At 40.0% G+C, this 26458-nt stretch overlaps 1 pseudogene; it reads left to right on the forward strand.

Annotated features, from left to right (window-relative positions):
- The window catches only part of LOC119713060 (kinesin-like protein KIF27), a 53497-nt pseudogene extending 30570 nt beyond the window's left edge, over positions 1–22927 (forward strand).
- The last annotated feature ends 3531 nt before the right edge of the window (positions 22928–26458 follow it).

Below are 26458 nucleotides of genomic sequence, written 5' to 3' on the forward strand. Positions count from 1 at the left end.
CCTTGATTCTGAATTTGAAACCCTGAAAATTATGTATTCGTTCTTTTTGCATAAAGGATTTGAAGTTTTATCATTAATTCATTAGCAAGTTCAAAATATTTTTTTCTTCTAGCGTGATTTTTTACTAATTTAATTTTCTTGTAGTCTCGTACCCGCAGAAAGTAGTAAAGTTCTGTATCATTTCCATGCATTTCTGATCAACAGAAAAGCAAATCTTTACATGAAAACTTGGGAAAACTGAGCTCTTCCTATTCCTTATTATATTGAGTGATAAACCTCGCAGACTTCTCTTTAGTTTTAGTCTTTGTAATTTGTGTGACAGAATGACTGCAAGTGTCTGTGACATCTGTGTTTCTATTTTAGCATCATTTTCAGAGGATGAAAAAGGCATAATCCCACGGGCTATTCAGGAGTTATTTCAGCATATTTCTGAAAACCATAACATCAATTTCCGAGTGAAGGTATCTTATATAGAGGTTTACGAGGAAGAACTTCGAGATTTATTGGAGTTGGAGACCTCTGTGAAAGATTTACATATCTGAGAAGATGAAAACGGAAATACAGGTAGGATTTCAGCTCTAGAACTTCGTGCATTTGATTTCTGTTGTGTGCACAAATTATTGTTTCCATCTCTTGAAAAGAGAGCTTACCGATGACTAATACTAGACGAAGTCATGTTTTCAAAATATCAATTCAGTTTAGCTGATCTGAAGCAGCCTTCATTTGAGATTCCTATGAACAATATCAATGTTCCTCCAGAAGCAGCATCAGGTGGTAAGGTAGTACTGTTACTGTTTCTGCAAATTCAGCATAGAAACACAATTGTGCATGATTATTCAGTTGAATGAATGCTTTAACATTAAGCCTTTGCTTCTCACTTCAAAGTTATATTTGTTAAGCTACTTATGCTGTAAATATCTGCTTCCATTCCACTAAGAACTATGTTCTTAACATAGGGTGGGAGTCACTTTTACTACAAACTTTCAAAATTTCTGTCTTTTTTTTTTTTTTTTAACTGACAAAGTAAGCTTTGAGCTAGGTTTGCTCATACTTTTTTTCTAGATAGCACTAGGTTGCAAATTGCATAAGACGATGTGTAAACACCTAAGTGTATTCTGTGTATTCTGTTTACAATACTGTTTCAAATGGTGTGACAAAATACACCCATATATTCTATTTCTGCAAGTTTCAGATGTGCTGTACTTCATGCTTTCCACATACTGTTTTATTTTATTTAGCTATGTGCTACGACCTTATAATAATGCAGGCTTGTATGCTTCTGTGATTTGTGTTTATAGATTGACTTTTCATAATTGCAGTAAGCTTTTACTGAAAAGTTTAAAATTAATGTAATTATTCTGATTTTCTTTTGGTGTTTGAAGTGATTGTTGGTGCTAAGGAATTCCAAGTAGAATGTGCAGATGAAGTGATGAGCCTGTTGGAAAGTGGCAATGCAGCTCGTCACGCAGGCACAACACAAATGAACGAACACTCTAGTCGATCACATGCCATTTTTACTATCGGTATTTGTCAGAAACAATCTGCAGAGTCTCAAAAAAAATAGTGATCCACAGGATTCATCTTGGAAATCAGTCCAGATGATTGCTTCAAAGTTCCATTTTGTGGATTTGGCAGGATCAGAGAGGGTGACAAAGACTGGAAATACCAGTGAAGGATTCAAAGAATCAATTCAAATCAATAGTGGTTTGTTGGCCTTGGGAAATGTTATCAGTGCTCTTGGAGACCCAAAAAGGAAAAGCATACATATTCCATACAGGGATGCTAAAATCACTCGCATTCTGAAAGACTCCCTAGGAGGGAACGCCAAGACTGTCATGATAACATGTATAAGTCCATCCTCATCAGACTTTGATGAATCTTTAAATTCGCTCAAATATGCAAACAGAGCCAAAAACATTAGAAATAAACCAGTTGTCAACTACAACCCTGATCAAGACCGGATTGATGAAATGGAACTTGAAATCAGATTGCTCCGAGAAGCTTTGCAGAACCAACAAGTTGGTCATCAGTGTTGACATGACTTAAATCAAGAAAGAACCCGAATCAGTTTGCTAGAAGAACAGCTCACCCAGCTTCAAGTTCAGTGCTTCAGCTACAGAAACTGTTTGGACGAAGCCTTCCCATTCCTGGTTGATTTGAATGATGATGTTAGCTTAAAAAGCAGGAAGCTCTCACCGTGCAGCAAATTGTCACTGGAACTGGCACCATGCAAGAGCCCCATCATATCACAATTCTTCAGCTGAGGAGAGAACTAAAGAACTGCCAGGTATTTCATTCTAAGTTGATTGTTTAGGTACCTATGAACAAATCAGGAAAGCTAATGTGTCTGTCTTGTAGGAGGAGGAGATAGAGTTCCAACAAGTTAGAATTTTATAAAATCAACCTATTTTCATTTTTCACACTGAATTCTGGTAAGCCTGTAGATTGTTACCTTGCAATCGCATACACAAATTCTGGCTTTTCTTGGTTCTCATCATCCTAAATTACAGCTCTATTATTTATTCTTCATTTTTTTTCTCTGGCTTATTGTAAAGCTCTGCTTCCCAGGTTCAAAACAGTGTAAGAGCTGGGTTTAAACTGAAAGATACCCAGGTAAGCATGCCATCCACAGCTCGGAGGAGATGGTTAGGGAGATGCTAAAATAAACAGGGCAATAAAGGCTCTTGAGCAGCTCTTAAGAGTTGTATTTACTTGAAAGATATAGGTTGTACAGAAAAGATACAGTTGTACAGAAGTATCTGTCTTTAGAATGGTAAGACATAGTGTGTCTATACTTTGCATTTGGCTCCTAAAGGTTTTCTGGAAGGCCAACTACATTTGGAAGTAACCTTCAATCACTATTGGATCACTTACCCAGAAAAACATCTGAAAAAAAATAACATTATAATTTCTTTAATCTTTAGGCTCTTCTTTGAGATGAAAAATGAGGAGGGCCATCCTTATTTTTTTGTTTGAGAAGTGTATTAATATTATGATTGATGCTGAGATTTTACAGCCAAATCTCACAGCACACCGAAGAAAGTAATTGGATTTAAATACCCACTTTGTAAGGTAGTGTTGGTTATGGGTCCATTATTTCCTTTGGGAGAAAGAAACTTGTCAAAACAAAATCAATAGATGAGAAACAGAAGTAAAGAAACAACTGGTGGAAACCACTTTTGAAGGGAGCAGCTGATTCCCCAGAGGGCCATGCTGCCATAGCCACAGGGACCTTGACAGCCTAGAAAGGTGGGCTGACAAGAACCTCATGAAGTTCAGCAAGGGCAAGTTCCGAGTCCTGCACCTGAAGAGGAACAACTGCAGGCACTAGTGCATGCCGGGGGCCACCCTGCTGGAAAGCAGCCCTGCAGAAAAGGAGCTGGGCGTCCTGGTGGCCACCAAGTTGAACATGAGTCAGCCATGTGCCCTTCCTCCTAAGAAGGCTAGTGGTTTTGTTGGCTGCACTAGGCAAAGTGTCACTAACAGGTCAACAGATGTGATCCTTCCGCTCAGTGAGGCCACAGCTGGAGTAGTGTGTCCAGTTGCAGTTGCAAACTGTATTTTGTGGTGCGTTATACACAGCATAGGCAGCCAGTCAAAAGAGGAGTCTCCCACCATATTTAGCATTGATGTGGCCTCACCTTGAGTATCGTGTGCTCAGGGGCACCCCAGTTGAAAAAGGATGTGAAGATAATTGAAAGTGTGAAGAGGAAGGCAACAAAGCTGGTAGAAGGGCTGGAAGGCAGGTCCTATGAGGAGAGACTGAGAACACTTGTGTTGTCCAGTCTGAAGAATAGGAGGCCAAGAGGCGACCTCATGGCTCTCAGCAACTTGCTGAGGAGGGAAGGTGCTGGTCTGTGCTGCTGGTAACTGAGGGAAGAATGCATGGGAATGGCACAAAGCTGTGGGGGATGTCCAGTTCACGCTGGACATCAGGGAAAATTTCTGTACCATGAGGATGGTCAGACACTGGCACCGGCTTCCTAGCGAGCTGTTTGGTGCCCCATGCCTGTCAGTATTCAGGAGGCGTTTGGGCACTGCCCGCAATAACATGCTGTAACTTTAGGTTAGTCCTGAAGTGGTCAGCCAGTTGGACTTGATGATCTTTGTAGGTCCTTTCCAACTTCTCTACTGCATTCTGCTTGATTCTGTTCAGTTCCGGGCTCCCCCATGCAAGAGATTCAGGGACATAATGGAAAAAGTGCAGCAGAGGGCCACAAAGATGCTTAAGGGACTGGAGCACCTCTCCAATGAGGAAAGGCTGAGAGAGATGGGACTGTTCAGTTTGGAGAAGAGGAGGCTCAGTGGGGGATTTTAGCAATGTCTTACAAATACCTGAAGGGAAGGTGCAGTGAACGTGCAGCCAGGACAAAAGGCAGTGGGCACAAGAGCTTCTAGGCTAACATCTGGAAGCACTTGTGTACTGTGTGGTGGCCGTGGCTGTGCATTGGAACAAGTTGCCCAAAGAGGTGGAGTCATCCTCTGAGACCATCAAAAGCCACCTGGACATGGTCCTGGGCATCCTGCTCAAGGTGGCCTTGCTTGAGCCAGGGGTTAAACCAGGTGACCTCCAGAGGTCCTTTCCAGCCTCAGCTGTTCTGTGATTCTATGGTGGGAGAATTTGCCATATATACGTCCCAACTTTGCAGTTCCAATCACATCTTTGAACAACAAATAAATATATGTATGTATTTAATTTTCCAACTTCAAGAATAACAATGCCTGCTTTTCCACTGGCTGAATTTTCCTTTTATTATCTAGCAGGCTCTAGCTATGGATGAGGAAGTATTCATCCAGAAGGATCATGAATTGAAGATATTGCAGAATCAGATAAAGACATTAATACAGGAAAATGAAGAGCAACTGGAATCTTTAAAGAAGGCTGAAGAAACACATAGATTACAGGTATTTTTCCTCTGGCATATATTACATGTATCTATATCGAACCATCCATCCACTATAGGAATGTACTCATGATTTCAAGACAGATCCTTCAGAATTTTTTTGGATGTAAACACCTACCAGTCTTACAAGCACCTTGTTTGAATTAGAGCTGTATTCCCTAATGAGCTGAGATCATCTAGTGGGTGAATCACAGTACTGTGATTCCTGAAGTTTGTGTATCAGCCTAACTGCCACAGCCTTCCTGTATGATATTAAGTGATTCATTCACCCTCTCTTTGCTTCCTGCCTTCCTCCAGATCTGTGTTGTTGCTAAGTTGTTTCAGGACGATTCATGATTTAGGACTTGAAAGGCTTTAAAAGATTGTTTAGAATCTCAAAAAGACCATCAAGTTCCTACAGAATGCTTTAATTGAAAGGCTGTGTAGAAACATGCTTTGTTATATCTTTATTCAGTGTGAGAGTAAAGTATTGTTGCCTTTTGACTTTTTAAGACAGAATTTCATCCTAGTATTCTGAGAGTTTACTATTACAAGAAGCTGAGTGACACAGTGGAAACACTGCTTGCCTCCTTCCCTCTCTAGATCTTGTATATGCTAATGAAATTGTAATGGGTAGTAAGTGAATAGCATTTCAAGATCCAGGAGACCATATATAGGATAGTTGATAGATCTGACTTTATAGGATGATAGATCTGACCTTTTTTAAAGGGAACAGCATAAACATGGCTAGTTAGTACTCTTCTCCTTTTTCTCCTTTTTTTCCTTATTCTCCTTATTCTCCTTATTCTCCTTTTCCTCCTTATTCTCCTTTTTCTCCTTTTCCTCCTTTTTCCTCTTCTTTGCTGATGGCTTGGGGAGAGTCAATGAATGAAAGGTAAGTACACTGGTCACCATCTTTTCCTTCCCTCTGTAACTTTTTTTCTGTTCTGTCATCTCTGGATAGGCTTTTTTTGTGTGTTTTCCTTTTTTAACCCATACTGCATATTGTCAGCTTATTAGACTGAAACAATCCATGCTTCTAATACACATAGATGCTTATATACGATTATGCTTATAATTGTATCCTATGGAGGATACGAGGCAGATGTTATGAACAGAAACAGTTGTACTGTAGGCAAAAGATCGCAGCTCTCACTTTTACTTAAAAACAGAAAAATCAGTATAATAATTAAATCAAATGCTTGTGTCAAATGGCTTAAAGTTGTATGCACAGGAAAGTGTCGTTTCAATGATACATGACAGAATAAGAACTGTAAAAGTAGCATGTAAATGTTTGTACCCATGTATTTATGTAACAGGTTATGCACTATGGGGTTGTATGTACAAGGGCATAAGGGACAGAGTCTTACAGGGATTAAAAAAAAAAAAAAGTTGCAAGGTGGAGTTGCCCATTACTACTTCCACAATCATAAAATGTATGGTATTGACATATATATTCTTTTTGCTATGACACAGAAATATTATGAATTGTATTCCAACAAAATGTCAATTTGTGGGGCATTGTCTATGTATGGGGAAAGGACTTGCAGTCTAAGAAGATGAGAAAAAAAGAATAAATAAAAAATATATGATTCAAAGTAGGAGAATGCATACTTTAGTTAACTATCTCTAGCTGTTATTCAAATTTCCTGTTGGTAGGCAAGATTTTCGATGTATTCTGAAAGGAACAGAGAAGACTGAAAATTGTATGGTCTTGGCCTTATGGATAAATCAGTTCAGTGAAGATATGTAATTTTGAACAATGCACAGAGATTGCTGTAGGAAAGGCAAGTAAGTTCTTCAAACTAGCATTACCGACAAATTTGAGGCTGGGTAGAAAAGAAAGTAACGGTTGATACAGGGGATCCTGGGGTCACGTCCAATTTTATGAATGTTAATTAATAAAAATAATCTTTCAAGTTGGACCACTCCAAGAGGAAGAGGAAGCCTACATGTATGTACATTTCATTCTTTAAACTCAGACCATGTGCTTCATTTGAACATTTTTCTTGAATTACCATTTTATTTATCCATGAACACACAAATAAGGCAAGCAAGGGCTGATAAATATGTCATCTACTTCTCACTAGATGTCTAAATCTAGCTGACATAATTTATATAGGACAGGTCCTTTAGAGACAAAAATGTCTCAAAAAAATGATTGGAGTTTGGGGAGAGGTAAGATTCTACCTGTCATGCCAGAGAATTTTCAGTTTGTTGCAGAATTTGCCTGTGCACTGCAGAAGAATTTAGAGTTAGTGAATGATATACAAGAAGACTGACCTTTATAATGAATTTAGAAAGGTATGATGCAAATCTGATGATCAGCAACCGTTTTTGTTTTTGTTTTTTTCATATGAGAATGAAAAAATGGTGGAACAGCAAATCCTTATTGATCAGCTAAAAGAAAAATTAGAGAAGTTTATGGTTGTGAAAACTTGGGACTTCTCAAGTGCTTGTGGAGATGGGCCTGCTGTTACGGCATCTGCAAGAAGGCCATACAGTGTCCCACTCACAAAGAGTCTGCTACACTCGCTTTACCCATCTTCAGGGACAGAGACACGAAAGGTAAGGTCTACCTAAGCATTACATTTTTTTTAACAGTTATTGTTCAATAATTCTATTGGGCATGACAAATTATGGTGACCTCTTGTCAGCTGCTGTTTAGCTTTGAAGCATTTTAGCATTGAAGACTGAAAAAGTACTTTTGAATGTCTTGCAACACACGCTATGTCCCAGTTGTCCAAAATCTATGGGCTTACATTTTGAATCCCAGAATGGCTGGAGTTTGAAGGGACCTTTAAAAATCATCTAGTCCAACTCTGCCATGGACAGAGACACCTTTCACTAGATCAGGTTGCTCAAAGCCCCATACAAATTGACTTAAAACACAGAATTTATCACAGTCATAAAGCTGTAGTCTTTAGTGATCTTTTTGTGCAATGTTTAACAGTTCAGATAGGAAGCATTCCCAAAATGAATGATTATTCTGTACTGATAAACTGAACATTTTGGGTAATAAGTTGGTAACAGTACCTTCTTTTGCACTTGGGACAAGTGTTCTAAGCAGAACCTTCTCTTGCAAAACCTTCTGGTACACAGGTACTCAGAAATATTATTTAAACACCTGCAATTCTGCATACAAGGTCAGGTAGTGATAGACTTTTAAACTGAAATACTATTGGAATATCAATGAAGAATTACTGAACTATTCCAAGTGTTTTTTTGGTGCTTTTTGGCAGGTGTATACCAGTCCCCCTGCTTTTTCCCTGGCTCGGATGATGGCAGGATTCCGTGCTCGTAGCCAGATGATACTGAGCTACATAGAAGATCAAGATGAAGTCCTTCACTGCCACCTCTCTATCAGAGTGATGAAGAGAAAGAAAATACAGACAGTCAAAAGTAATTTATTTTTTTTTCTCATTTAGGTAATTTTTTCTTTAACTTTTGTTACAGATAAATATATAGCAAATATAATATTACTGCCTAATCCTACTGTAATGTGAGGCCATTTGTGATACTACTTAAAATAAATTTGCAGGACCAACTAGGCATATTATGAAACTAGTTTAAAAACCACATTTTTTTGATGCGATAAAGATTGCATGATCTTTGTTTTGGGGACATCATCCAACAAGATCAAGCATGGGAAGAAGAAGGTGCAAATGCTTATGTAAGCTTTCTCAGTTTGGCACTCTTCTCTTTAATATCATGTACTTTATATAAAGTTAAAAGAAAAAAAAATCCCTTTGTGTTTAGAATGTATCATGTTTTCCATTCTTTCTTAGGCATTCAATAAACAAAAAATGGACACGAAAACAGGCTTCTCTGTGCTTTCCCTTTGAGCAAAGTGACATGAAATGTCAAGTTGACAAGTCCAGCTTATGTGACAAATCTGTGCCACAGACTGATACAGCCACAGGTAAAATGGAAGTCATGAGAGTAAATTGTGTTAGATATAATACTAGAATATGCAATAATGTCTTTATCACATGTAATTATTTTTCTCATCAAAATGTCTTTATTTGCTACAAATACTTTTTTCATTATAGCTCAACATAAATTTATTTTTTAATTATTTTCCTTTTCCCTTTTCTGAAATTGACATCAGTGACCTTAATGTTTGAGTACTACTTACTAGCGAGAAAGCACTTGACCTACAAATCTAGTACTAGTTCAAGAAAAGGAAACATGCTATTATTTCATCAGAGATGCACTGAAAATGCTTAAATTAAATATGTTTTTTCTCTCTCAGATTAGCATTCATTAGCATTCTTGAAATGCTAATGCATACTGTCATTTCCATATTTAGACGGCAGGGAAAAGACTCTTTGCAATACTCTCTCCTTTTGGCTCTTTCGCTTCATTTGTAAGAATTCTATACATACTATATTTCAGATCACTGTCTTTTGGCTAAAGAGTGTATTCCTTTTATTCCTTTTTTATTCCTTTTTTTTTTGGTCTCCACATTGTTTTGTTTTCTTTCAAGGTGAAGAAATCAACTGCCTCCAGAAAAGTCATGTTTTTAACATGCAGAAGTTAAAGAATTCAGAGTTGAGACTCACTGAGGCCAAGCAAAAAATGGGAGAACTTGCACTTAACATCAAAATGAAAGAAGAACTTATTAAGGAATTAGTAAGAACAGGTAAGTGACTGAAAAATTGAAATGAAGACATTCAGAAATAAGCAAGAAAAAAGACACAAAACTTCTGAAGACCTGCATATCTTAGTTTTTGGGTAATTTTCTTCTGCGGGAATACTTCTGGTAACTTACAATTTCCTAACTTCTATGAATTACTTGCTATGAGTGCATTGAAGGCTGCAAATTTTTATTGTGTCCTACTCAGCTGTGATCTGCAGATTTGTTTGTTAAATATTTTTTTGTGTTTTGTAGCTTATTGTGTTTGTCCACCTATAGTGTAATTTTTCATGTATGCTTAGTGCAACTGATCTCTTCATGGACATGTGTTTGTCACCCAGTGTCTGGGATAGGAGAGAAGATACGACACTGTGCTGGGAATGCTTGCATTGCCATCATAGCAGTAGAGAAGCAGGAGTCAGAAGTGGATGAGGGAAAAGGTCAGTGTCCCTGTTAGCCTATATCATTACACACCTGTCCTGATATATATATGCTTGCCAGAAACTTATCATTGTGATGACCCTAAAGATCTGTGCTTACCTGTTTCAATCACACTCTTCTAGTGTGTACATATTCTCCTGAGGCAGTCTTTTGGCATTGAGAAACATTGTGCGCCCCCAGTAACAGTACTTACGGAATCCCAAACAGAGCAAATCAGATTGCCCGAACAGGGCAAATCAGTAGAAACACAATCGAGAGTTTTTTGCTGATTACCAAGTTGAAAGCTGAGAAATATGTAGCATATTCTTCTGGGGAACAAACAAACAAACATACAAACAAACAACAAAAAACATAATAATACAGGCAAGCTATTTTGTCAAGGACTGCAGTAGGCAGAAAATTTTCACTTGATGTGGCACTCAGGTGTTACTTTCTTTGGTGACATCAGATGATTTATGAAGAGTTCAGATTTAAGATTCCTTTGTTCATCTATATTTCAGTGTTATAAGGGAGCTGTTTGTTTAGGTTTGGAAAATGTCTCAGAAATTTTTGGTTTAATCAGGATGAAGTAAGTAACGATTCAATTACAGGTTTAAGTGATACATTGCAAATTATTAGCTTGCTGTTTTAAAACTATTTGGATATGATGTCTTTAAGGTAAGGATGCAGAGTCTGTAAGCAGGCAATATTCTTTGAAGATAACTAAACCGGAGCAAGAATCCGAGCAGGCCAAAATGGAACTGGCCGAAACTCAAAAGCAGCTTCAGGAGCTGGAGAATAAGGAGCTGAGAAAGCCAAGCTGCAAAGAGAGTTCCGAAAGAAGATGGATGCAGCTAAGCTGAAAGTGCAGGTATTTCCAATATGACCATTAGGATTTGCAAATTCCTGTCTCAGCATCACCTTTGAAATCCGTACACTCTGCTTGTGAAACTCTCACCAGCTTCACACAATTGAAGCTAGTTGGATTGAAGTAGCCAATGAGAACCTTCACACAGTTATACCCACTACTATTTAACAACTAAGTAGTTAGATAGTTCTGTCTTTGATGATTTTACGAAGGCTCAGAGACCTTAGAGATAATGTGTGATTGTTGTGGCAAAATGTAGCAAGTCTTGCTCACTGTCCTAACTCAGTGAAATAGAGAATTAACCTGAGTCGGGTTTTAGTTTTAAGTTTTCCTGTTGTTAAGCTGAAATTTTCCATGAACATTCAGGCCTTACAGAAGAAGAAGCAAGACACTAAGAATCTGGCTTCTCTATCTAACCAAAGTGAAAAACGAGCAATAGAACTTGAACAGAACGTGGCTCAGATGAAGCATCAGCAGACCCTGCTAGAGAAAAGACTGCGTGAGGAGAGTGAAAAAAAAGAAGCAACTAGAAGCAGAGCTTCAGCGGGACCAGCTACAAATTAAAGTAGGATTCTTTCTGTTTCCTTATGACAAAGAATAAGATCAACCAGTTTGACCTTTGTTTTCCCAAAGGCAATGTACTATACTACCAGATTTTGTCCTTTTAAGTAATTGCTTACTTGACACTGAAGAAATTGTGTATAAGTATTTTCACAGAAATCTTCATTCTTCCTTTCTCTTCAGCTATTTTTTTGAATGTTATTATGTGATGTCTAGCCCTGAGTTGCAATTTTGCATGTAAATTAGTTCAATATTTCTGATTTCATGATTGTGTAGATTCTGTCATTAAATGTGTTTGAAAAACACACTGACTGAGGCAGAAAGAAAGTTTTGTTTGTTTGTTTTTGTTTAGAGGAACTTCAGCTTAAGATGGAACAGCAACAGAAGATTCTTAAAGACAGAGAGATTGCTGCATTTAAAAAGAAGAAAAATAACTCGGTGTGGACTTTACAGAAATCAGAGGTAGCTAATCTATTCCAAATCTGTGTGGACACTGAAAAGAAAGGTGTCTTTATTCACCCCGTGTCATCTTTGTAAAGCGTTTGGAAGAAGAGTATTCCGTCCTCCCTCCCCTGTTTTTTTTTTAAATTGTTTTTTTTTTTTTTTTTTTGTAGCAAAAACTGAGACAAGTCAAGAAGCTCTTTAACTGGTTTTGAATGAACGAAAGGAGAGGGCTGTAATGTCTTTGTTTTTTCTATGACTTGTCAAAGGTAGTAATTCAGATAGCTGGAAATTCAACGAGTTTGGTTGTCTGGTAGGCTTGAAGGTGATTCTGATGAGCTCTGTTATAAATGTTGCACGGTTTGTTTGTTTATTTCTTTTCCCATCTGACAAATATGACAGACGGCTATGGTTTTGGTTGTTCATGACAGTGTTAGAATAGTAGGTTTCCTGTGCAACAGTGCTACCTGCATGATTTCAGAACTAGACATTGGAACATGAGAGTTTCATGAGTTAACCAAAGTCTTTAGAGGTGAAAATCAATTTAAAAAATGAAATAAAAGCAACTTCTTAGCCATACCAGCAATATGCCCACTGATAAACCATTGCTTCAGAAGAGACTTATAATAGACTCTGCTAGCAGGATCAGAACTCCCATTTTTTCTTTCTTTCAGCATCGCAGTTTCTCATCACGATGTGTTTTTCCACAAATCTTGGTCTTGGGCAAGAATCATGCAATGAGGATGGGCTAGCTGATTTCTTGTGGTACCTTTCAAACTTAGTTGTTGTCATTCTATATATGACATCTATTTCTATAACTGTTTTTAGGAAAATAATACATTTCCTTAAAAGCATCTGATAAAATTGTTTGCATAAGATGTAGTAATATAACATTGCTGAGCCTCTCCTTAAGTCAGTCCTATTTCTGTATTATCCTGAATCAGGATTCTGTTGATCACTTAATGTTAAGAATTGAAATGTTGATTTCTCACGTTTTATCAGTTACTCTAAAAGAGGAAAAACATAGTCATAAAATTCTGACCCAAATAGTCCTCGTTAATGCTCTCTGGATCTCTGTTTAAATTGTAGAAGTTAGAAGAGCAAAAGAAATGGCTGGATGAAGAAATGGAAAGAATTCTTCAACAGCACCAACAGTTAGCGGAACTAGAAGAAGATTTAAAGAAAAGAGAAGCCATTGTAGCTAAAAAAGAAGCATTATTGCAAGAGAAGAGCCTCCTAGAAATCAAGAAACTGAGATCTAGCCAGGTGATTTAAGAAAAAAAAGAAAGAAAGAAAGAAAGAAAGAAATTTAACACAATTGTAGAGCTGCCTGAAAAGACTATGGGAGGAGGGCAGCCGGATAACAGAAGAGGTTTAAGCCATGCGACTTGTATCTCTAGCGCTGCCATTACATTATTGTGTGGCTTGATCAAATGAACATTTTAAACATGAATAATAGAATGTAATAACCTTTATTTACATGATATCCCCGAAATTCTAACAACAAAACAAAATCTGACTTCCAAAGTTCTGTTATTGCAGCACATTAAATAACGATATCTAAAAAATTGCTCAATGCCTGCAAAGTAGAGAACATGGCAGAGAAACATTCTGTATTATTTACTTTGGCTACTGAGAAACAGAAATTGAAATGTCATTGTCACCGTAATGACTAACTCATGTAAGATATGTAGAAAACTGCACATTGCTTTTCTTTGTTTTCTTTCATCTTTTGATTAAATAGTAAATTTTATGGTAGCTGTCTACTTAGCCTAAATGGCATCCCTTTACAAGAAGTAGACAGGTCTTCCACTTTAGGATGCGACAGTCTCATGTACATGTTTATGGGGAAGGAGTTTTATATTTACTGTTTCTTTCATTCTTCCTCTTATTTCTTTCTCTCTCTCTCTCTCTTTTTTTTTCTTTTTTTAAAGGCTTTAAACAAAGATAGTATGAAATTGTCTACTCGCTTAAGTATGCTGGACCAGGAATTGTGTGATAAAGGTATGCAGCTTCAGGACAGCACTACTGAAGATAAGACAGACATTCTGGAAAAAATTCAGGTTCTTCAGAAGGAAAGGGATCAGCTACTCAGAAGAAGAAATAGTGTGGATGAGAAACTGAAAGAGGGTAACTGAAAAGTGTTGTCAGCTGAAGTAAGTAACTATCTCTGAGATACATCAAAGTTTTAGGCAATGTTGTATAATAAAGTATTCCAATCATGACCTAAAATGTCTCCCAGTATTAGACAGTAGAGAATTGAGCGGCTGAAGGAGCTGGGCTTGTTCAGCCTAGAGAAGAGGAGGCTCAGGGGTGACCTTATTGCTCTGTATAAGTACATTAAAGGAGGCTGTAGAGAGGTGGGGGTTGGCCTGTTCTCCCATGTGCCTGGTGACAGGACGAGGGGGAATGGGCTAAAGTTACGCCAGGGGAGTTTTAGGTTAGATGTTAGGAAGAATTTCTTTACTGAAAGGGTTGTGAGGCACTGGAACGGGCTGCCCAGGGAGGTGGTGGAGTCACCATCCCTGGAAGTCTTCAAAAGACGTTTAGATGTAGAGCTTAGGGATATGGTTTAGTGGGGACTGTTAGTGTTAGGTTAGAGGTTGGACTCGATGATCTTGAGGTCTCTTCCAACCTAGAAATTCTGTGATTCTGTGAATCAAGGAACTGAGGTTGGGTGTTTTTGTTAACAGCCGACATGAAAATACTGCTATAATGGCACTACTTCCATAACAGTGAACAACATATACTTTCAGAGGAACTTACTTACTTTAGCTAGAGTCCGGACAAATGTCGCTGGCCTAACAATTCTATAATTAGAAATAATGAAACAGGATGTCCATCAATTTATCTTAGGCAGCTATTTTCCTATCAGGACATAGAACAAGGTGAAGTACTCTAATAGTGATGTCCCTTGATTTTTTTTTTCATAGGCTTTTGTGAAAGACCAAACCTCACCTGAAGGCCTCCATATAGTTACAATGAAAATAAGCCATATTGTGGATGTTACACACTTGAATTGATCAGTATAATTAAGTTGAAGATTGAATAAATTGATGTAAAATACACAGATTTGTTTTAGGTCTTGAGAAGCAGCAGTTGGGGCCTATTACTGAGCTGATAGCATGCCAGAAAGAATCCTATTTGCTTCACTCCACAGAATCTTCTGCAATACTTCAGGGCATGAATTTCTGCCACCTTCCTGCACAGATAATGGTCACCAAACTGCTTACAGATCTGATTGGTTCATTAATCGCTAATTAGAAAACTAGTTCAACTGAAAAAGTAATAGAAGTCATCAAATTGTGGGGAGGGGAAAATGGAGGAAGAATAGAATGTAGGCTTTTGTGGTGATGAACCATTTGTTTGAACTCTGGTCTGTGGAAGGGATATCAAGACATTTCCTGCTTGCTCCAAGCAGGTTCTAGATTTGTACTCTTCCTCTTATTTTTCCCATTCCATTCTCTGTACTACTACTAGTTAGTCTTGCTCTTCAATTTAGATTCACCTTTGAGAATGAAGTTAATGTCTTATGCACACAAAGGTTTGTTTTGTACTTTTTTTACAATCTCACTCCTGTGTTTCTGTGTAGGAAGAACATGTCCTTTTGCAGCTGGAAGAAGGAATTGAAGCCCTGGAGGCTGCTATTAATTACAAGAATGAAAGTATTCAGAGTCGCCAGTACTTGCTTAGATCCTCTTCACAGATCCTTTCACAGAGTGAGGATAATGCAATAGGAAAACTAGTTTCCTTGTCTGCTGATGAGCTCAGAGCTATCCTCTTCAAATACTTTAACAAGGTTTGCTTTGGCTAATGATCAATATTTTATCCTATTACCTGTTATTGCACTAAATAGTTAAATGAAATAGTGTCAAGAAGTAAAGTCAATTTAATCCACTTTCCTTGAAAGCCTGCTTAGGTTACTCACATCTGTTGTTAATTTGGATATTTTGCATCTTGACATCAACATAAAAAAGGATGCTTTTCTATTACTTGTTTGTATCTTGTTTTGGTGTCATTAGCTTAAAAGGTGTTGCAACTCTGGAAATTTCCTTGCTCCTTTCCACTGCTTTATGCTGCTAACTTCTCAAGTAGCAACATATTTAAACAGTGGTGTCGTATTGAAATTCTTCCCACCTGCAGTCTTTATTAACCTCAGGATAGTATTTCTTTTTTCCAAATCCATTATAAAATCTTTCTGCAAACAAGCGCTTACCACCATATACTGAAGAATCATAATGACACCTGGAAACATAAAAAAGAAATGCATTAGGACTTGGTGTCTCTCTTTGCCCATGGGTGAACCTTGGGTGATTTTGTGAACAAGTTGTCTGTGGTACACAAATTGGCAGTTTTCCAGAAACAGGAAAAAAATTCTTGTATCAGTTTAAGTTCTGCACAGGGCATTAAAAAATCCACTAGTCCATGTGATCAAAATCTACAGAGCTCAATTCTGAAGTGTGAACTCGTGTCAGCAGGCAAATCTGTTTCCAGTATAAGCTTACAGCTTATACAGACAATTGCTTTTGTATCCATTCATCTATTAAGCAGAACTGTAAAAGCATTTGTTGAAATGGTTTGATAGAAGTGTATTAGATTGTCTTAGATTGTTGGCCTGCGAGAGTCTGAACATAAATTACAACTGCAGACTGAAGAACAGGAGATGAAGGTCATAGACCAGGAAAATATAAAACGTGAATTGGAATCTGCACTTGAGCACATCAAGTTGCAGTGTGACAGGCAGCTGATGCTACAACACAGAGAACATGAGAAAAAACTACAGTTGATACTGCATCATTTCAAGGGTGCTTGTTTGTTTTCCAAGGGGAATTGTACAGCAGATATTATCTTTAGTCACTGTTGAGAAATACTGTGTTTCATATGAAAGAAAAAAGAAGATATGAGGTAGAAAGATAACATTTTGGCTGTTACTAATTCTGATGTCGTGTAGGATGCTGATGAACAGACACAAGGTGCTTGTATAAAAGAAAAAAGCTGACCATTTTTAAAAAACGGTCAGAATTGTCACATTTTTATATTCAATTTGTTGACATTGGAAAGGTGAAAGATAGCAATCCCCTTGATCTTTATCCTCTAAATGCTCCTATTAAAATGGAGAATTGGGGTTGGCATGGGCTTTTTGCTCCTCTGTCATACTAGTTTAAATGTACACCCTGAAAGCAGAGTGTCAGCAAAATACAGGACATTCTCTAGCTGGGCATCTTGATTTTGGCACAGAGAAGTGAAGTGAAGATTTGATTCTCATACTAGTTTTACTTGCCCTAGAACAAGATGGTGAAGGTATTGCAGAAACCTTGAAAGAGTATGAAGTAAAAGTCCAGCAACTGGAAAAAGACTTCTTTTATTCTAGAGAAAACCAGCAGACAGCTGAAGAAGAAATTGAAGGGCTTTTTTGGAGAGTCACCCCATCAACTAATGGCACCTACTAAATGTAAGTACATGATCTTAAAATGCTTTTGTGTTTGTCAGTAGATCATTTGAGAGGTAGCAAACAGACAGAAGTATATCAGATAGACATAAAACTCATATTTTTACTGAACTAACTCTTATCCAGGAAGGTACTACATCTCCCCACACTTGCAAAGGAGAGACAACATCAGTTTGTAATAGAGGCAGTGGTATAACACTGTTCTAAATTCGTGTTTGGTTTTCTGTGGATTCGAGCATAATTTCAGAAGCTACAGTCTCACACTGTTGTGGTTGAGAAAACGGTATTTTATGATCTGAAAGACTCTGAATGGCATTATAATTAACAAATGTGTAATATGCTATGCTTTTAGATGCCAGTATTTTAAACAATCAACTTGATTTTGCTGCCAGCACTTGATTTCATAGAAGTTATTTCTTGGAAGATTGTCAATGAGGAGGTCCATACTTCCAGTTAACTAAAATCATTCTTTATTAAGGTTAAAAGACCTAGATATTTGTAGTAAGAAGACAAACTTCCTAATGTGATCTATGCTTTGACCAAAAAAAAAAAAAAAAAAAAAGGACCAACAAACAACTATGAAAAGTTTTTTTGATTGTTCCAGGTCCTACTAACCACAACTCAAACTTAAAATGAAGTAGTTCTAGTGTAGAAGCAAAAATGGTTTAATCATTGTCATTATCTTGGTTGTCTTACACCTCACACTGCCACCACCACCACTTCACACGCACAGTGCAGCCTTCTTGGCCCCGTGTTTCGTCTTAAGGCTCAGTGTGACTCATTCTTCCTCTTAACTGATGGTTCTATTTCGTCACACTTGAGGTAGTGCCATGTCTTTGTAACACGTAGATGCTGGTCACATATGCATCTGTTGCTACCAGAGTGAATTGAGGTTTAGCTCTCCAGGCAGGATAATAAGCCTAGAGGTTCATTACTCGAAAGTATGCTGTGACGGTGTGAACATGAATATTGCACAGGTTGGACTGTAAATGAGCATGGGGAAGATTATTCTGTGTCTAATACACAAAGAAGCATGTAGTCCAGGACATGTTTTGCTGTGAGGAAACATCCATCGCAGCCAAACTGTAGCGAAATGTAGAAGGATGAATGTCCCTGTGAATTTCTAACTTTTTCAAATCCATATGTTTGTAACGTTTGTAAGAAGCGCTCAGTATTTTTGTATAATTACCTTTAGTTATCTTTCCTCTGAATATATTTTGGGGCATAATACAATGTAATAAAAAAGTGATGAGCTTTAAAAATAACAAAAATCCCTGTGTACATTAAAGTCACATTCAAAGACTATGTTTTGTGTGTTCTGCTAATGAAATTGCAGACTACTTTTGAAAATACGAAGAATTTCATATTTTACTGTCATGGTTCAGTTGTTTTAAGATTGCCTAAATTGCAAGTTAGAATGGTGAAGCTTGTATTACAAGCAAAGAGCCAGCGGAAAGTAAAAGACACAGTCTTTTACTTCCTTGTCTTTCGGGTCCTTAACATACAATGGTGCTAGCTCAGACCTAGGAATCACCAGTCTTTATCTTGTTCCCTGTCTCAAGTCCCCCCTTTTCTTGAGCCTAAGCAAATTCTTTGGCTTATTACAATCCTTCTTGATTAAAAGTTTTCATTCAATTCTTACCAGTTTTGACTTGGTGCTTGTTTCAGTTACACTTCCAGGTATCATAATCTAGTCCTTCATACAGCACCAAAATGCACATTGTACCACTACACAAGTCAAGACTACTACTCTTAAAAAGAAGATCAGGATTCCTCTAAACGATTGCTTAAGCCAAGAAAAGTTGGGTAACCAAAAAGGTGATTTTGTTGCATAATTCTCGAAAACCCCAGGAGGTGTCATCTTGAATTACCTTATGTAATCACCTTAGACTAATCACCTTATTACCGTAGTCTTTCCCCAAATGTTTTCGTACTCAGTCTCAATTCCTCCTGCCTCATTTACACACATACAGCAACTAATATTGATTAAAGTGCATCCTTCCCCTTGGGAGGCAAATAAAAGGTCTAGTGCCTAAAACATTGATTTGTTCTAGTTGCTTGCACCAAACTGTAAGATGTTGTTGCAAATATTGGTTTCCGAAATGGGTTAGATCTTCTCCTTTGTCCGGCATTTGGTAAGGCCTGCCATCCAATATCTCCAAAGGGGCTTAGTTTGACCAAGTTTGCTCCTGGGGGATGGATGGAGCCCGTGGTAGGGAGCCATGTGGGAGCAGTGCTTGAGGAGCTGCTGCCTTTGGCAGCCCCTGCAGGCTCACTTCGGGAATCCCGTGTGAGGGATGAAGTTCTGTGTTTTTTGTTTTGTTTTTGTTTTGTTTTGTTTTGTTTTGTTTTTCTGAAGAAACTGGGTGTTTAAGAAGGAAATGCAGAGTTGCCTTTGTTTGGCACTCGATGGTCTTGAGGTCTCTTCCAACGTAGACATTCTGTGATTCTGTGAAGTCACAAACGCCAAGGCATCACACTGGCTGGCTCTGCAGCACAGATGCCAGGAGTGCTGCTTGACATGGCGGCGGCGGCGCGGTGCCCCAGCCCCAGGCCCATCCCAGCCCCAGCGCACGTCGCCCTCCGCTCCCCCACGGAGCCCCCCGCCGCCTCAGCAGCCCCGTGGCGGACGCCCCATGGCAGAGCCGCCCCCGAGGAGAAGGAGCCCGCAGCCCTCTGCCCGCAACGCACCACACTGCACCAAGCGCCGCGCAACGGCTGCCACCACCGCGGGGGCTCCTGGTGTGAGCGGCAAGCGGTGGCAAGGGGGGGCTGTGCTTCCTGAGTCAAGCTGCTGGACTCCGGCTTGCCTGGGCAATTGCCCATGTTGCTGAGGAGGCAACAGAGCCAAAGCCCTTCGGGCTGAAGATCCAGCACAGCTGGGGAGGCTTTGGCATTTCTGCACAATGCTGCTCAATCCTGCTTGGGAGCCCAGCCTCAGGTGCGGAATGAAGCCAAGCAAGCTCGAGGGAAACTGTGTGCTGGTAAGTTGTCAGTTCTTGCTTTCTTTTTCATTCCTCACGCCTAAGAAAACCTAACTCTTTCAAGCACCTGTTTGAAGACACGGTTTGATGGACTTGATTCTGGGTGTGCTCCTTAAGCTTGTTCGGCAGCTGTTGAACCCCGCTACACTTGCAGGAGACCTATGCTCGAGTTGATGCTTGCTGTGATCAAGCGGTGTTCTTTTGCTCTTCTTTGCTTTGGGGATGGTGGGTGAGGTTGCAAAGAGTTTTCAGGAGGATTCTTCTTTTCCTTTGCAGAATCCCAGACTGCGTATTAGAGCTGCTCTTCATCTCTGCTCGGAAAAGCTTCACGGGCCAAAAGAGAATGGAGATGAGGAAGGCAATGGAGAATGATGAGGACTATTTGCAGTCAGCACGCGTAAGCTTTGTGAAAGAATCAGGTGCATTTCTGTAGTGGTAGAAAGCGTAGCTGGAAAGACTTCCTAAGAACGTCAAGTCCAATTCATTGTTCTCAGTTAGAGCAATCCCGTAGTTTAGACTCCTGATAAGGTATTTGTCTGTAGGCAGCTGCCAACTTGTCCAGCTAATCCAATTCAGCCTGGAAAACAAGCAAGCAAGCAAGCCAAAAGCACAGAAACCTGCAGTTTATGGAGTGCAACTGTCTCCTTTCTAATCTCATGGGTTTCACCAAGTTTTGGGTGACTCCAGGGCTGGCTTGCCAGGGAGACTTTCTTGAATTGCTGGCAGATCAGCCAGAAGGGCAATACAAGGCCCTGGCTAAACACAATCTGTAGGCTGCTTCTAGATCAACAGTTTCCTTGGTTACTCCACAACCTCCACAATCTCCACTTGCTTCGAAGCTGTGAAGATTGCAAGTCCACTTTGTGTTTTTCAGCCACTCTGTGTCAAACGCTAAGAGTTTTCACTGGCTGTTAAAACAGAAAGGACAAAGAGCCCCTCCTCTGGGTCTTCAGAAGGCTCCTAAGATCCCCCAGACTGGCTAAGTAGCGACGCTCTAGTATAGATGCATCTAGATGCAGTAGAGCTAGATGGTGGGAGAGAGGCTCTAGCATGGACGTGACACGCTTTGACAGCATCTTTTCTCTGACAGCAACTTCTGCCTTGGCTCTTCCCATCAAGCCAGAGCAGTTTCTTGGCCTGCACAACCTGCAGACTGACCTCTCGTGTGTATCCGTGCTGGACTGAGGGTAATGTTTGGAACACACACTGATGCTGTATTCACTAGAACTTTGAGAAGAGAGCGCAAGAAGCTAACCTGCATACGAGTTTCTTAGGTTTCTGTAGAGAGAGAGAGATGTACATGCATACATATTTACTTCTGTCTTTACTTCTTTCAAGATATCTTTTGTTCTCCAAAATGAATCCTCTGACTGTTACTAACGTATGGGACACACCTTGACACTCTAATGGCATAGAAATACTTTTCAGCTCATCCTTGCTATTGTTTCTGGATTGAAAAAATAATTGTGAATATGATTACCTGCTTGGAATCTTTTTTTTTTTTTTTTTTTATTTTTAGTATATTCTATTATGAAATCCTATAAAAAGGAGTGAACTCAAGAGGAAAAAAAAAAAAGAAAACAATTTTATATCCACTTCTAAATTAGCTCAACAAATGAAACAGTAAAAAATGCACATAATATTTCTTCTATCCCAAGATTTCATGGTACAATAGTTCTTTGCCTAACCCTGCAATAGCCCCATAGGCATTGCAGTTGCTTACTTGTGTTCTTCTCCTTTGCTTGTGTTTAGTGTTTGCTTTTCTAATGTTACAACATTGGATTGATTTACCTCTTTAGGTATCAAGAGAAGAAGGCATTTGCTTCAGAGGACAGTACTTTGATGCTTTCCAGGGCTAATGGCCAAAGTTCTCAAAGCACTTTTTTTTCTTTTTTTTTTTTTTCCCCATCAGTGATTTATACATTTGTCAATCTTTCCATCTTCATTTACAACTCCGAATTTAGGTTTTAGGTGAACAAGAACCCTGAAACCAGCTGAAGCCATATCAGACATGAAGCCATATCAGACATAGTAAGGACATGTGTCTGTGAGGAAGTAATTCAGAGTGATTCTCTGGTGTCCTTTGGACAGCTTTCCTCTGGTCCTCTGCACTAAGCATCCCCAAGGGATATTTCAAAGCTCTCGGAATGATCTGTCATTCTCTCTTCCACTAGAGTCTCCATTAGAAAAGCGTGACTATTCCTTGCCCATGTGGAAAAGAAGTCCTCCTTGAGTTGTTTCTAAGCAAAACCTCTTTCTTGTGTTCTATGGACAGAAACCACTTGGCTAGACAAACTCAATCATTGCAAATGGAAGGAGTGGAACTACTTCAGCACCGTGCTTCGGCTTCTAAGCAGAACTGTAATGTAGGTGGGGACGTAGCAAGAGGACATGGCCAAGCCAGGGTGGACTTGAAAGTGCCGTGTCCGAGCCACAGCAAGAAGTCCGTGATTGCCCCTTGGAGACTGCTGCTCACCTAGTAGCACAGCAGCTGGAACGCTTCTGGATACTGCTGATGGATTGCCACGAATCAGGCAGTGACACAAGCTACGAGAACGACGGAAGTGACTGGAAGTGATGCTTCTCCCTGTTCTCCATTGCAATTTGTGAAAGAAAGGAGAAGAGAGGAGAAGAAGAAAGGAGAAGACGGGAGGGAAGGGGAGGGAATGAAGAGAACGGGAGGGAGGGGAGGGAAGGGTAAAAACGAGAATGGGAGGGGAGGGAAGGGCAGGGGAGGGCAGGGGAGTTCTGGGGAGGGCAGGGGAGGGCACGGGAGGGCAGGGGAGGGCAGGGGAGCAGAGTGTAGTGGAGTGTAGGGTAGTGTATGGCAGTGTAGGGTAGTGTAGGGGAGGGGATTGTTTGGTGAGGAGAGTGTAGGGGAGCGTAGGGGAGGAGAGTATAGGGGAGTGTAGGAGAGGAGAGTGGAGGGGAGTGTAGGGAAGGGGAGTGTAGGGGAACAGAGTGAAGGGGAAGGTAGGGGAGGTGTGTGTAGGGGAGTGTAGGGGAACTGAGTGAAGAAGAGGGTAGGGGAGCAGAATGTAGGGGAGGGTAGGGGAGCAGAGTGTAGGGGAGTGTAGGGGAACTGGGTGAAGAAGAGGGTAGGGGAGCAGAGTGTAGAGGAGTGTAGGGGAGCAGTGTGTAGGGGAGGTGTGTGTAGGGGAGTGTAGGTGAGGAGAGTGTAGGGGAGTGTGTGTGGGGGGAATGTACGGGAGTATAGGGGAGGAGAGAGTCGGGGAAGGAAGTGGAGGGGAGGAGAGGGAAGGGGAAGGAGGGAATATTGCCTTATTTGTTACCTTTTTACTGTCTTCGTGTAGAGCCGTGACAGGCAAAATAAACTATGTTGGTGAAAAGGACGTCTTTGTCTGGTGTGATTCCCGCTCCCCCAGTTTAAATTAATCAAGAATAATCTGCTCCTGATTGAGGTCTTCCCTTACTAGTGCAGTGCTAGGACCTACGTGCTCAATGTGCTGAGGATGTGCAAGAGTCTTAGAAAACAGTCAAGTTTTCCTCCCTCCTTGCTTCTTTATGAAATAAACATGATATCATACAGCACCGGGCTGTTTTTCATGACGGAAATTCACTTCTACCCTGCACAACAAAGCTTATGATATATCCAGACCAGAGCTAAGCCGTCAGCTTGGGCAGCCACTGTCAGGCGTTCGCTTCTGTCCAGTCGCCCCTTGGGGAAGCCACTTGCACTGGTTGCTTTCCTCACAAGTTTACCAAGTTTGCGTAAAGCTCCAAAGCTCAGGCCTATGCAGACACAGACCTGCTGCTCCTTTAACACACAAGAGGGGGCTATTGTTCACAACAGCTTTTCCAGTGCTTCTCTCCGTTTTTTGTTGGAAATCCAGTCCTTGCTTGCAGATTGGCTTTTTCAATTCAGTGATTAGTGGGTACTGGAAAGTTCAAAAACAACACCTGACAATCTTGTCCATACGTAGGTAAGGAGAGATCTAAGGAAGGAACAGGTTGCAATACCTAAGGCTTATGCATCGCTCAAGCTTCCAGTTGAGCTGTGAAATCCACGCCTCAGGTCACTTGAGGTACCAGGAGTCCCTGTAGAACATACAGGGGTCTCCAGCAGTGAGGTTCCCTGAGCAGAGGGCTTCAAGAGCTCCACAGGGAATGAAAAGAAGACTTGTGATATCCATGAGGAATGTGGCTTGCTCTCGGCAATAGAGACAAATTCCTTTCTCATTAATGCTCCACCCTGCTCCACTCCAGGGACAGATGCCTATGGCAACCTGGTCCCAGTACGTAGTACTAGGATGAGGTGGCAGGGACTGTCCCCATTCATTTTCTTTCTTCAGGGTGGCCATGCCTCCTCTCTGGCTGAAGGTGGGCTTCATGGACCGTGTGAAGGGGAGAGGTCTGGGGAAGGACTGAAAAACTTGAGAAATACTCCGAGGATAAATCAAAAGTTGGTTGCACTGAAGTAGATAGGAAGTGCAAATGATAGCCTGGGTAGATTTGCTGCAAAGAATCTGAAGAATCTGGGTCTGCTTGCCAGAGCACTCATCCCAGTGGCTCATGATTTCTTTTGCACAGTTTTGGTTTGTTGTTCCCCAAGTCAGGACGGAATTTTGGTAATGCTCTTACACTTACCTCATGAAAGAAAGACATGTTCTTTACTAAGTATGATTTTACCTGCTTAGATTTAGGGTACTTAGGCTATGCTATACAACTCTTCTTCACAAGAATAGTCTTCTCTATACAACTCTGTATAGTTGGTCTAATGAAATGAAAGGAACAGTGTCAATTTACAGGAACAGTGTCAATTCCAGCATTTGAAGCAGTGCTGTGGCTTCATAATTAATAGACAGCTTTTAGAAGAACAGACAAAAATGATTCTATCTATCTTTATTTCCTGTGTAGATTTACTTAAGTGGTTCTTTCCCATTCACACTAATCCAGCTATTCACATACAGACCGGAGTTATGCACTAAAAAATTATGTCACTCTGTCACTATCTGTCATGATGTAATTATTGCTTACAAGCAGCAGTCAATTGAACAAAGCCTTTCACATGACTGGCTGTCTAACAACTATGCTGCTGTTGTATTTCCCAGGTGAACCACTTCAGAATTTCATAGAAGTGAAGAAGGATGCCTATATGGTATGCTATCTGGCTACCCAGGTGTAGTCTGTTGGTTCCAAAACTGCCTGTCTTCACCTTGGGCAAAAGAACACAAGGTACTCAATATTGAAAAGATACCAGATAAGCATTAGTATCTTGAGTGTCGTAAGTACTCCAAGCCCGAAGGGAATTGCCACATTTCCTCTTGGCCAGCACAGCCGTGGTGTTTTTAATATCTTGGAAAACAAAATGATCAGGTATGCTGTGAATCAGCTGGCAATTTGCTTTGTGGCTTTTCTCATGAATTCTGCATGCTTCCTTTCTTTGGAGATACTTGACTTGTACATCCAGGTCTTTCTTCTTTAAGAAAGTAGAAGCATCTCAAAAAGCAAAAAGTTACCAAGGTGTTTGAAAACAGGAGTCCAAATCTAACAGATGTAGGGATTTATAACAGAGGAAGTGGAGACAAAGATCAGCCATGAAACAGATCTGAGAAAAACACAGGTAGCAGTGTCACGTGCGGATAAAGGAAAAGAGATAACCAAATGTCTTTCTTGAAGTGGAAAAATAATGGGGAAAACAAGACTCATGGGAAAAGCAAGCATCTTAGCTGGGTGGGAAAAGCAAGCATCTTAGCTGGGATTGACAATAAGTAAAAAGCTACTACGCAGAAGTCTGTAGCTGTTGTAAAGTTGCCATGCCATTTTGCAGAGCAGAACGCAAACACATCAACGTGCATTCTGGGCTTAGAGGAAGAAGCTCGTGAATTCTTGGTAGTTCTCATTCTGAAGTGAAGGGTCTGTAATGTGCATATTGAAGCAAAAGTCACACTTGTACAATATGTATAGAATTCCCTGGAGCATTTAACAAAAACGCCTGACTGGTAAGGTAGGACTGGTTAGAAATGCTCGCAAGTTGGGTGACAGCTGATGACTAGGTTACAGTGCAGAGTAACCTTGGATTTCAGATGACAACATTGCGGTTGTGCCAGAAGATAAGCTGTAGATCACCTTACATGAGCATGACATTTATTTCACCCATTCTTGTAGAAAAAGGGAAGGATTCATTCATTAGGAGGAAAGAGGCACAAGAATACAGTGTGCCTCTTTGATTTGTTCCGTACCTAGTTGACA

Source organism: Anas platyrhynchos, chromosome 3, assembly GCF_047663525.1.
Source record: "Anas platyrhynchos isolate ZD024472 breed Pekin duck chromosome 3, IASCAAS_PekinDuck_T2T, whole genome shotgun sequence".
Taxonomy (NCBI): Eukaryota; Metazoa; Chordata; class Aves; order Anseriformes; family Anatidae; genus Anas; species Anas platyrhynchos.